The 12,289-nt window shown below is 40.6% G+C and overlaps 1 protein-coding gene across 1 annotated transcript in view; it reads right to left on the reverse strand.

Moving 5' to 3' along the window:
• LOC128719004 (neuromodulin) overlaps positions 1-12,289 on the reverse strand; it is a 64,856-nt gene that overhangs the window by 20,719 nt on the left and 31,848 nt on the right. The window lies entirely within an intron of this gene.

The raw sequence follows: 12,289 nt of genomic DNA on the forward strand, positions 1-12,289 counted from the left end.
GTCTCAACTATCTTATTAGACCTCGAAATTCCTGCATGTAGTTTAAATTGATGTCAGTTGAGTGTCCCGCATGTATGGAATAAAGCGTTGTAAATTATTGAATAACCAACTGTAAATTTCTTAAGTAGCCCGATGGTGTATCGGTAGCGACGTCGGTCACACGACAGGACCGGTCCAAAATCCCATCCGTACCGTACGCAGGACTGACTACCCGTGTACGGGTAAATAAAGTCTAAGAAAGCCAGAATTGACAGGCCTCTAGACCTCTTGATGTTGTTGTGCCGATAAAGAAAAAAGAAGCTTCTTAAGCTTATTAATTTGCACAAAATGAACCTTTTTCCAATTTACTCCCTAGCTTCGAACACGCTCGTATTATTTCAGCAGTTGATGTGTGTTATCTTTAGCTTCACCTTTCGGCCTTTTGCCAATCGAACGTGGAAAGCTTTGCGGCAAACTTTTCAAATTAGAGCAAACTTCACTAAGGTTCGCAGGGGTATTGATATCGGCAAGGACTTTCACTCCCACAACTGGGGTGCGTATGGCATTTCGGTTTCGATAGCAATAAATCATGCAAGTTCCAAATTTTGCTTCCTACGGTTGTTGCGGTATCGGACCGATTTCTCGTACTGTTTGCTTTGCAAAGTCCCTTTTTCCAACGCATTGGACATGTAAACAAATAAATATTGAATGTGCATTCATGCTGCTCGGAGTTGGGTGCTGTGGGCTGTGTGCACCTACCTGACCTAACTCGGGGTTCGGGTGGACATTGCCGTGGTTTCGCTGTGTTTATGATAGCGCGTGGATTGATGACGCTTTTGCAGAAACCAGCAAACGAAAATGGCACCGTTTTGGAGGAGCTCAGCTTAAGGTGTATAAATTATGATTTGTGTATTGTACATCAACTGGCACCCTGGAACCATTCGTTTTAGGTCGTTACCAGTGTGCACCGTGCGTTTCGTTCTCCACACACGCAGAAGAGACACATTTAGGGTCGTTACTGTTCCGCCATTAGCGTCATCAACGCTCGACTGTTCATACGTGGGATGTGCCGGTGCCGAAACACGAACAATCACTTCCCGCCGGGAGCAACCGGTTTAAGGATAGCGCTTTGTTTTACTGCTCATCGTATGAGAAACATTTTTCAATAATGTTCGCACCGGTATTTTCAGTGTGTTAAAATAGCATTACAGGCACGTAAAATTTGCCAATAAAGTGAGCCGCGTGGCCGCATCCACCACCAACACCTGCAAAGAGTCGTCTTGCACCTTGGCAAAAGTGCCATTAGCTGCAAATGGTGTCTGATGCGTGAAGAGATGTGTCTCCCGGGAGCGGACACGCGGTACGGTGTGTGCAGAATTATTACGTGTTAGCACCCGAGCGTCTCGGATCGTGATCCCAGGTGAGCAAGTGACAAAAATTTCTGCTTGCTCTGCCGTGTCCCCACACGAGACGTAGACGGGGATGAGGATTTAGAATGTGTGATGAGTGTGTGTGTGCGTGTATGATTAAATTTTGAGCTGCAGAGAGAGCAGCAACTTTACTGCACAGGTTACCAATGCGACCGAAAGGGTGACAATTGGGCTGTTTGGTTGGCAGGAAATTTTCACATCACGTTGTCAAACCATAATGTTTTAATAGCTTTTAATATTGTAGGTACCCATAAAAATAATGACTTAATCTAAGCCGATTGAATCATAAGGTAAATTGTCGAAACAAAATTCATGGAAACCATTCTATCCAAACGGAAAGCATATCAGTTCTACGATTTTTTGTTAATGTGATCTCAGTTAAAAAGTAAAAAGATTTTTTTAAACTATTTTTGAAATATTATTTTACAAATACAGTCCTTTGATGTGTGCAAGTAATGCACATTTTTGACATTCGATTTTTATATCAAGCTTTCGAAGCGAATTGAAAGCTCTGCGGAGTGTCAAACGAAAAAACACCAACGGAACCATAATATAAAAGTACCAAACGTCTGATTTTTATAAGACGATTGGAAAACGTTTGACTAATGATAAGATCCCATGAAATTTCTGACAAGAATTTCAGACGGACCGAATATTCCTTGTTGTCTTTACGACCCATTTCAAACGTGAATTAAAACATCATATTCTGATTTCATCCCTCAACCAATTGGATGTAAAATTAAACACTTTTAGCGGGACTAAATAGTAAATTAGTGGTGTTTTTTTTAAGCTTGATACAAGTTCTTTTTGAGAGTTTTTTTCAGTCTAGTTAAAAAATGAATGACAATATCTAGCGCAGCATCACAGAGTTAGTGATAGGATTGCTCCCATGATTGGATCGATGAAAATAACAAAATTAAACGAAATGATTTTTTCAACTTTAATTTTTTTTGTTATATTTCATAGTTATCGCGCTTCAAATGTCTTAATAATTGTTAGACGCCTGAGAACTATAACAGGCCAGGTGATAGGGGGCTTATCACCAGAGATGCGAGTCTTCATAAGATCAGATCGATGAGAGTACCAAGATTAAACGAAATGCATTTCTCGAGTGGAAAGCTCTCACGCGCCTCAAACGTCTTTATATTTGTTAAACGCTAGAGAATCATAATAACCCGTAAAGAAAAATCAAAATCAGAAACAGCAGGTAAAGGGAAGTGAGTTGTCAATAATTTGAAGTTTATACGGTAATCACACGTCAAATCGAAAGCTCTCACGTTTATCAAAAACACAACGGCACTAGATTAAGCTTTTGTGAAACGTTTGACGCTCCATAATACCTCTGAATATTGATCTTGGTGAAAAAACGATGCAAATACTAGTCAGATGAATGAATATCCACAGATTTTCCCGCATTTTTTGCTCCATCGGCCTGTTGAGGTTAAGCTTTATGTGGACCTGTAGTTTTTAAATTATTTACTGCTACCTGCCAACAGTTCGCAACACTTTGTCGAAGTGATAATTTCCAGTCGATAATTAGTTTTGTACGGTGGCTTAATATGCTCCACATTCCCGATCCAATCATAACAAAAAAAAACTTCTCCAAAGTGTGCATTTAATGAATTCATCACTGATTCCAATTAAACTAGCTCCGTCCGCGTGCAGCTTTACTGTGCAGAGTGGAAACACACTAATTACATTCATGTATGCTAATGAACGAAAATGGTGCCTTGGTTATATATTTTTTTTTCGTTTTTGAGGAACTTTTTTTGTTCCTGTGATCCTTCATTTCGCTTTCACCAGCAGCTCGGGGTTGCAGCTACGGGAGCATCTGGCCTGGCACGGCATATTCCCCGATTAGGTTCCGGTGTGTTTTGCAATTTTGTACCGTGCCAGCAAAAGTGTTGCACTAAACACGTACTGCAACTACCCAGCACCGGAGGGCTTGATTTGCATTTCAAATACTTCCCTTCTCTGCCCCGCACCGTTGCTGATGCGCCCGTCTGTCGCCGTGGATGCGGGATAAAATCATCCGATCGAAATGCTAATCGACTGCCGTCTCCCATCGCCGCAATATATTAGCAACCGTGCAAGTTTGAATTGGTTGCAAAAATGTACCCACATTTCGTGGACACGTCGTCGGTAAAACGAACCTGATTTTTCGTTTCTTTTTCGGTTTCAATCGACAGATCACACATATACACACACCGGTACACAAACTTTTGTACCGAGTTTCATCAGGTTGTGACGCAACTGTGTGTTAATATTTTCACCAGGTTCGCCAGCCGGGCCCGGGTACCAGGCGGCGTAAAGAAACAAGTTTTGATGGAATGCAGAAGATTTGATCTTCCTGCTGTGACGATGCGGGGATGCGAAAACGGAGGGAAATTCAATAAAGAAAATTTCCGAATTTTGTTTACCCCAACCGGCAGGTACACGAGGATGATCGTTCCTGGTATGGCGCACAAATTCGTTGCTGTGTTGGGGTGTTTTTTTTTTGTTGCGGATTGAAGTTGTCTGCGTTACTTTGAAAATTTCGAAAATCATCCATGTTTCTTCGCGTTCCATTTTCGTTAAAGCGAAGGAAACATTTCGCTTCTTCGACCACTTTTGCAGCAGGGGGGGGATTTGGATGGTAAAAAAATTAGGGAACCAGCCTCAAAATATGTTTGACCGTACCTTACATACATCGGATAACACACACACACACACACACACACACACCACCCTTAAATGGATGTGGCAAAACTTGCGTACGAAACTTTGTCCCTTGTAGCTGTTGTTTTGTTACCTGTTTTCGTAGATTGTTATTTACTTTTTTGGTTTTGGTTGTGCTGCTACCGGTCGTTACGTTTCATGTACATGGTGGGTGGTGTCCCGCGTACATAAGGGGTCGCGCGAAAGAGCGCCCGGAAGCTGCACCGCTGTGGATGGATTTGTGAAAATTCATTCCACATGCGGGATTTTACGGTTCGTGTCTACTCTCCGGTGATCCATAAAATATGATGCGGATCGCCTGTTCCGTTGTTGATGTTGTTGTGGGTTTGTACGGGGCTTACACGGGCTCCTTTGTCCACCCCGCACGATACAGTCAATATCGTGGTCATTCGTTTCTTTTTTTTTCTCATCCTGTAACCTTTTTTTGCAGTTACAAGTTTCGGGCCTCAGTTTTCGGGTCACAGGTTGTTGATGGGTTTTTTTTCCGGGGATATTTTTAGCCACAGCATTATTTGACGAATTCGGGAGGGACTCGGGCGCGTTAAAGTGGAGGTTTCGTTCTGTTTGTGATATTTTCATGCTGTAATCCTGTAGGCTACCTTGATTTGAACCCTTTGTGTGCGCTAACGAGCGAGAGAGAGAGAGAAAGATGACCCAGATTGGGCCGTACTGAATCGATCGAAGCTTTGCCGCGGAAAGGATTTAATGGAAGGTTGGTTTTTTTTTCCTTCCTCCAGGAATCGATAATGGTTTATGGGTATCGCATACGTTTATAAATCCTATATTTTCCCGCGTGACACAAATCGTTCGCTCACGAAAATAATATAAATGATACTATTTTTTTTTCTTCCTTTCATAATGCTGCAATACTTCCGGTGAACAGATCGTGCACCAAAGCTTGCGTAATGTTTATTGTTTTTTTTTTCACCCTCTTTTTTTGCGGAGGTTAGGGAAAAATCAAGATTAATCACGGGGCTTTACCGGAATCAAGCAAATGTGCTACTCATCATGGTTGAAGGCCTCCATCAAGCATCATTTCGCTGACCCGTTTTTTTTTCTTGCTGGCGGCCGGAATCAGGAGTTTTCTTTCCATTCGCTTCACTCTGGCCACCTTTCCCATCGGAGAGGCATAATTTTTCATCTACAAATTTCCCACGCGCCACGTCATCGGTCTTTTCTTTTGCAACGCTCAGGAAAGATGAAAGCGTATCGTTGCGAATTGCGCCATGATGTATGTGTGTGTGTGTATGGATCTTCACGGTATGTGCATCTCGTCGAGATGTGAGCATAAATCATTTTTCCCCACGCATTAAAATGGATGGATTATGATGATTAAAATTATGCTTTTGATGGGAATTTTATCGAAGAGAATTTTCAAAAAGAGAATATTTAATTATTATTTTTATAAATAGTGTAAATACAAGCATAAATGATATAAAAATGATTCAATTATGTATAAATGGCAGCTTATTTAGTGTCATTTATATCGATGGTATCATCACGAATCCATACCGATCGGTTTGGCGCGATGGGAGAGAAAACACATACAAAAATAGCCTAATGGCGTCGGTTACGTGCACGCTTGTTATGCTGCCGGTTGGTATTAAATTATGTACCCTCCATTCACTACTCCCAGCCACCCAGATAGGCACACACCGAAGGACGCTGATTATGTGACGTTTGTTAACCAGGAAGCTTCACTACTTCCGACATTTGGCGGGCTGTATATTTAGGCCCAGCCATAACGCCCATTCGGTTCGGTTGGAGCAATGGTACGCGCTATGGCTGCCCGGTAGGTCGAAAGTTTCGTGCAGCTAACTACACGATCCCAGGGTCGCTTGATGGACGTAAATAATCGAAGCTGTCAAGTGAATCCCTGTCCATTTCTACAAACCCCGAAAGGTCACGGTTTACGGGTTCAGGTGTGTTTCGGAAAATTTGGGTTTCCCACACGTTTTTGGGAAGGTGGAGTGGGGGGGGGACATGTTTTGGTAGTCGATTGAGTTTGTTAAATTATTACATGTTTGATTGCTTCCAGCAGTCAATTGTAAAGGGGTAATTTTATAGCACAGTATTGTTCATTCAAAAATTTATTTGTTATCATTCTGATTTACTATTCATAAACTATCCAAAGTAAGTACAGGTAGTCCCAGAGATACGCGGTTTTGTAAAATTTGGTTAGTTTATAGCACAAAATCTAAGCAAAAAGGTGTAAAATTGGTCGAAAATATATTTTTTTCTCATATTAAAAACTTGATTTTAATTTATTTTAATGTATTCTTCAAAAAAGTCGCTTCCCGGATTCTACTTACGCGGATATTCGAGATACGCGCATTTGTTCCGGGTTATAGCAGTACGCTTTAATAGCGTATCACGAGTACTGCCTGTAATTTAATTATATTTTGGGTTTTTTTAATGTTGAGCTAAAGAATTCTTTATTTTAATTTAATAGGAAGCTTTATAGCGCTAAATTGATTCCTATGAATTGTTCATTCAAAATTTCATTTGCTTCGATTTTGTTCAGAAAAAGCAAGAAATTGAAATCAAATTTTCATTTCAAATCAAATTAATATTTAACGATTCTTTCATTTATTTATGGAGGTAGTTGAAGTGCTATAAAAGAGTTTGTATAAAAGAAGGGTGTATTTATAGCACAATAATGGTTCATTTGAATACAAATTCCATAAATTGCTAATTTTGATTCATTTGTACGTTCATTCAATAAATTATTTTTCTCTTATTTATAAATATTGTTTTCATAAAATAAGCTACGCTTATCGGTATTGTAAAGCAAGTAATTTAATTATATTTTATTATTTTCTTCTGCGCTACACTTAACGATGCTTTCGTTCCATAAAATCAATATCAGTGCCGACTGTCGTATCACCACGGGCACTAAATGGAATCGAAGGGCTTGGCCAGCAATAAACTTTGCGATCAACGATATAACGATGCATTGATTTTTCTGCCCAAGGTTACGCAGCAAAGGACCACTGCTGGGTAATGGGGAGCCGATGTTTTTTTTTTTTGACCAACCAAATGGGTTGTCGAATTCTTGTCAGATTATGTCGAGTGAAGCAAGAAACTGCGTTATACGTTGTATTGAACGCCGGATAGAAAATGATAGCAAACAGCTACACATTCATTTAAATTGAATTTAGATTTTAACAAAGTAAGCCTTGCCCAATCCATTGCATGACACCCGAGAGCCCGTTCGAACATATCCATCTGGGATCACTATCGTTATCGGTACGGATGGGTTTTTATTTTTGAAACATGTCTGTCTGCGGTGAAATGCTATCGTTCTCGCCAAAGCTGGCACAAGTGTCGGACGATAGCGAAATAAACAAAAAAAAAAATGGCGACAGATCCCAGCACCGATACGGGTCTTTAGCTTGGGATTTTTACCGTCGAGTTATAGTCGGTTTGCAGTTTTTGTTGGACTAGTGCTGCCAAGTAGCATTTTTTGGCCCACACCCAGCTGAACCTGCACGGAACGTGGGCCATCTGGGCGGGTTGCGAAGGTTCGACTCGTACAGATGGAACTTTTCGCAGCGAGTGCCTTGTTTGTGTGTGTGTGTGTGTGTGTGTTTGGCCTGTCTACGATTATCTTTCTTATTTACGATCGTATCGAAATCGTTCGCATTCGATCGAGCATTGCGGAACCGGTACGGTGAGTGGGGACAAGCAGATGAGCGACCGGGCGGAAATGCAGTGGAATTGAGAGGAAATAGTTTACTTTCTATTAGTGTTTTGTTCGCTTCTTTCTTTCGTTTTCTTCGAAACCGAGCGGTATGTACGCGTTTGCTTGGGTTGAGTTATGTGATTCGAAATGCTTCAGCTTCTTTTGGCCTCCCGTTCATTCGTTAGGTGCGCCGAGTTTATTTATTTTTTGTTTTTTTTTTTATTTTTATCAAACAAAACTCCCTATTGTTACCGAACTACCACCCCGTCGCTCTTTGCCGGGGTAACGAGCGAGGCAGCTTGTCCTTAAGTGCTATCTGTTTGAGGAACCAATAAACGAGTGTTTACTTTTGCGGAAGAAAACGACTGTGCCAAATAACCCTCGGCCGAGAGAGTTATGTGCTACCGTTGGTTTCGGGGTCCAAGGCTAACATAAATTCTGGACCGATTGTTGAGCGGATGAAAAGGATTTTACGAGCTGTTCCGAGTTGTTGCGAGGTTGTTAGATTGCCGATTGCGTACCAACGCGGACGAGGTTCATTTAATAGCTTATTCTGTGCGGATGTAAACTTTTGCTGCAAAGAATGCCAATTGCACGATGTTTTCCTGGATGGGAGAAGAATGCTTTTGGGAACGGCATTCTGAAAGTTTCGGCCGGACTAGCATTGGTTTACATTGTTTAGGGTGGAAAAAATATACAAATAATTGAGTGATGTTTTCGAACAAAGTTTGAAAGCTTCATTTTTTCTTCAGCTTGTTCATTTCCATGTCGTTTGTATTAATTCGCTTTTAGTATTTTGTTATTATTTTTCTTTACTTATTTTCTTAATTGCTTAATTTGTATGTGATAAAGCTATAATTGATTATTTTTTGGCAGTCCCTGAGATATGCTATTATATTATAGCACATCGCGGAGATTCGCGCATTTCGAAAATTTTCGCAAATGTTTAATTCGGATGCAATATCGTGTATACCTGATAGTTTAAGAATCAACATACTTATTTACTCATATTTTTTAGCATTTAAAGCGATATTTTCAAAACATTATCGAAAAACCAAAGTAATAGATCCAATATCCAATTATCAGACTATATGGACATTGCTGGTAAGATTTCATGGCGCCTAAATGGCTGCAATTATGTGTCGTAAGTGTAAGTTAGTAGTGTATTACTTAGCATAAAAATATTAGTATTCGGTGACATAACTCTCAGAAGATTTCCTCTTCTTCTTTGTTGTTTCTACAACTTCAAGGGGCTTACTTATTTACCCGTAACTGGATAGGCAATCCGTCGCACAGGACCACCGGGACGTTCATATGTCGATAAAATAAAAGGATTCGCAGCTACCAGACAGTCGTCCTGGCAACGTCTATTATAATCTTTTTCTTCTTATTCTTTGTATTTACAACGACCTCATTAGGTGTAGGGTCTACCAGTTTGGTATTTCTTTGACTTTATTTACCCGTAACCGGATAGACAGTCCTGCGTACGGAGGTTTGGTCCGGATGGGATTTTGGACTGGTCCTATCATGTGAAAACCCGGCGCTGCTAATTATAATCATAATATCATCAGCTATTCATGTGTTAGTGTTAGTATAATATGGTATAGTATCTATAAAATGTAGAAATGCATAAAACATTTAGAGAAAAATTGACCTATACGCGATGTGAAATGCATGTGAAAAAGTGCTGTGTATTTCGAAAACCAACTCTTACTTCAGCATTTTCATTTATCTCTCAAAAATAAATGGCCGTAAAGTGCTATGTGGCAAGTGGCCTGAAAGTTCGTAATATTCAATTCACACATGTTCATTCTGTTCCGTTCATATACGCTCCAGCATTCCATCACATGTATTCTACCAGCAACTTTCACTTGCATCTGTTGGAGAAAGTTACACGAAATCATTCGTCATGTGGTTTGAAATATTGTTGACCGGTGTGTTACCGGGACGAATAATGATACTTTGCCAAACAATTTACATCTCTGGCCCGGCGGTGGATTACGACACCCGGTAGGCACCCGTAGTATGGACATTCCGACAATGGTTTCCACCGTGTACGTGTCCCTAATTGAGAGCAATATTTTCACATTTACACAAGTTGCTCTTTTTCTGTTCGCTTATTCCCCATCGGTGTGGTACCCGATTTTGTGTGCGCGTCAGTGTGTGGTGAAGTTTTCTGAAGATATAACCTGACAAAAGTTTTCCAATTTTGTACGCCCTTGACCCCGAGCGATGGGAGTCCCCTTCATGGGGTGGATTGGACCCTAACCATCCCCGTGCAGTCTAACGTTACTGGAATAGAATTAGATTTTTATCTTTTCGTGAAAGCTCAACAGCCAGAGAGCACTCGTGTTCCGGGCTAATGAGAATGGGATAAGAAGGCCGAACATGACAATCCGGCACGGCTCGTTTGAACTTTTCGACATACTCAACACTAATCACGGTGCAAGTTAGAGGAAGGTGATGTCGTGAGCGCATAAATCAGACGGAGTAATGGAGTTGCCAAGGCACAGAGTGACAGAGTCACAGAGGGAGATGTGTTTTATCATGTCCTATCTGTCTCGGGAGGGTAGCACCAACCCGAGTGTGGTTAAGGCCGCTTTCCGTCAGCTGCACGTGTCGAAGGAACGTTGCCGGATTGATGAAACATCGTCATTCGTGGTCCGAGCGACATCGTTTGAACTGCTTGTGAATCAGGTCACAGGATAATACGATGCTACAATTTCCCAGGAGTTTTCCCAGCAGAACCAAAGCGTTCCCTCCCCCCTGCAATGGGGCGGTACGGCAACGATCAACGAGAGCATGTTATTTGTTCATGTGTATGCATCTAACCGACGGATAGCATCCTTCTAACCGGATGCGGAAAAATGGCACGTGCGTGCCACGAACGGTGGTTGTTGGTCATACACACCGAACGCCCTGTGTTTGCAATTCTGTTGGTTTTTCTTTGGCAGGAAACAGGTACACGGTTTGGCACGTGGTGTATTGAGTGAAATGCTGTTTGATATTTTCGATGTGTCAGTCGAATGCTGGTGCACTGTGCCATTTTTCCCGACAGTGGACGCTGGAGTTTTACCGAATAGAAATGTTCGTTTCGGTTCGATGCCGGCAAAGGTGCAGCGAGTGCGTCCGGTGCATGTGTTTACCCGGCGCAGTTCGCTTTGTTTTACGCATCACGAGATAAGGCAAACATTAACGTGCAGAAATGGACGTCACGTTTGAAAAAAAAACACACACACACTCACAAAAACATGATTCCATAAAGCAAAGAGACTTTTATTAAGACTTTAAAATGGGAGTAAAAGTATTACCTTTTTGTATGAAATTTCTGTAAATGTGTCACAGAAGTGAAAAATTTATTCAAAGGAAAAATTAAATTGATCATAAGAAAAATATAGTAATATAAAATACTTTTAGACGACAGCATTCATTTAGCCGTTCGTATCGCGTAAACATTTAATTGAAACTGAACTTAACAAGTTTTAGAAATGAAATTTAAAGTAATTTTTCCTAAGGCCTATGAAGACGAAGCTAAATGTCCTGAAAATTTCACCCAAAATTAGGTGAGGTAGAATATACAAGTGCTTCAGCAGAAGGGTTCTTGAAACTCTTGGAAAAACAATGGAAAATATCATGATTGTGAAGCGTCAGGTGCATATACACGATGTCCTGCTCGTGTATATGCACAGTACAGCATTCTTCAAAGAACATCTCACCAATACATAACCAAGAACACTTGATTGTTTTATTGGAATTCAAGGTATTCGTGCGAACCTTGGTTTTTACGAGATCGCATTACTCTATAGACGTTGGTCCACAAGCTGAAAGGTCAATTTTTTGTTGGAGAAATGAAACTTTAATTTACAAGACATTCTGTTCTTGATATGGGGGGAATCCTTGCTATGGCATGTTTAATAACTGATATCTGTGTTGCAGTTAGATACGCTATGTTCCTGGGATTTTTGTTGAAGTAACTAAAGCAAAAAAAGGGAACCCAACTAATACCCAACTTATCATCAAATTCTTACATTCTGTATTTGCGTAACAGCAGTTGATGTCAATTGCTTTCCACGATGTAAGGCGTCGTAAGTTTTGAGAACTGGATACAGTGAGTTCTGAATATCAACGATAGAAATTTGCTGTCGTTTGACGATGCCTTAAACACTTTAATGGGACAAGTTTCTTTTTTAATTCGAAATAATTATACATTTGTTATGAACAAACAAAACGTATATTTTATCATTTTCGTTCGCTCCTTTTTTCTTTCTCATGCTCCCTAGCATTATAGGGGTAGGTAATTGAAGATAAAGAAATAACCTCCAGCAAACTTTTTTGCCCGAATTTTTCGCCACTTTTTAGTCACTCCACTACCGTCATGAATTCATGCCCCGTAAATGAGATATTCATAAATAAAGACACAAAATGAAATATGCATCCCGTCGTACAATTCGCCATCCTGCCACTTAATTAACGGGAG

This window comes from Anopheles marshallii, chromosome 2, assembly GCF_943734725.1.
Source record: "Anopheles marshallii chromosome 2, idAnoMarsDA_429_01, whole genome shotgun sequence".
Classification (NCBI taxonomy): domain Eukaryota; kingdom Metazoa; phylum Arthropoda; class Insecta; order Diptera; family Culicidae; genus Anopheles; species Anopheles marshallii.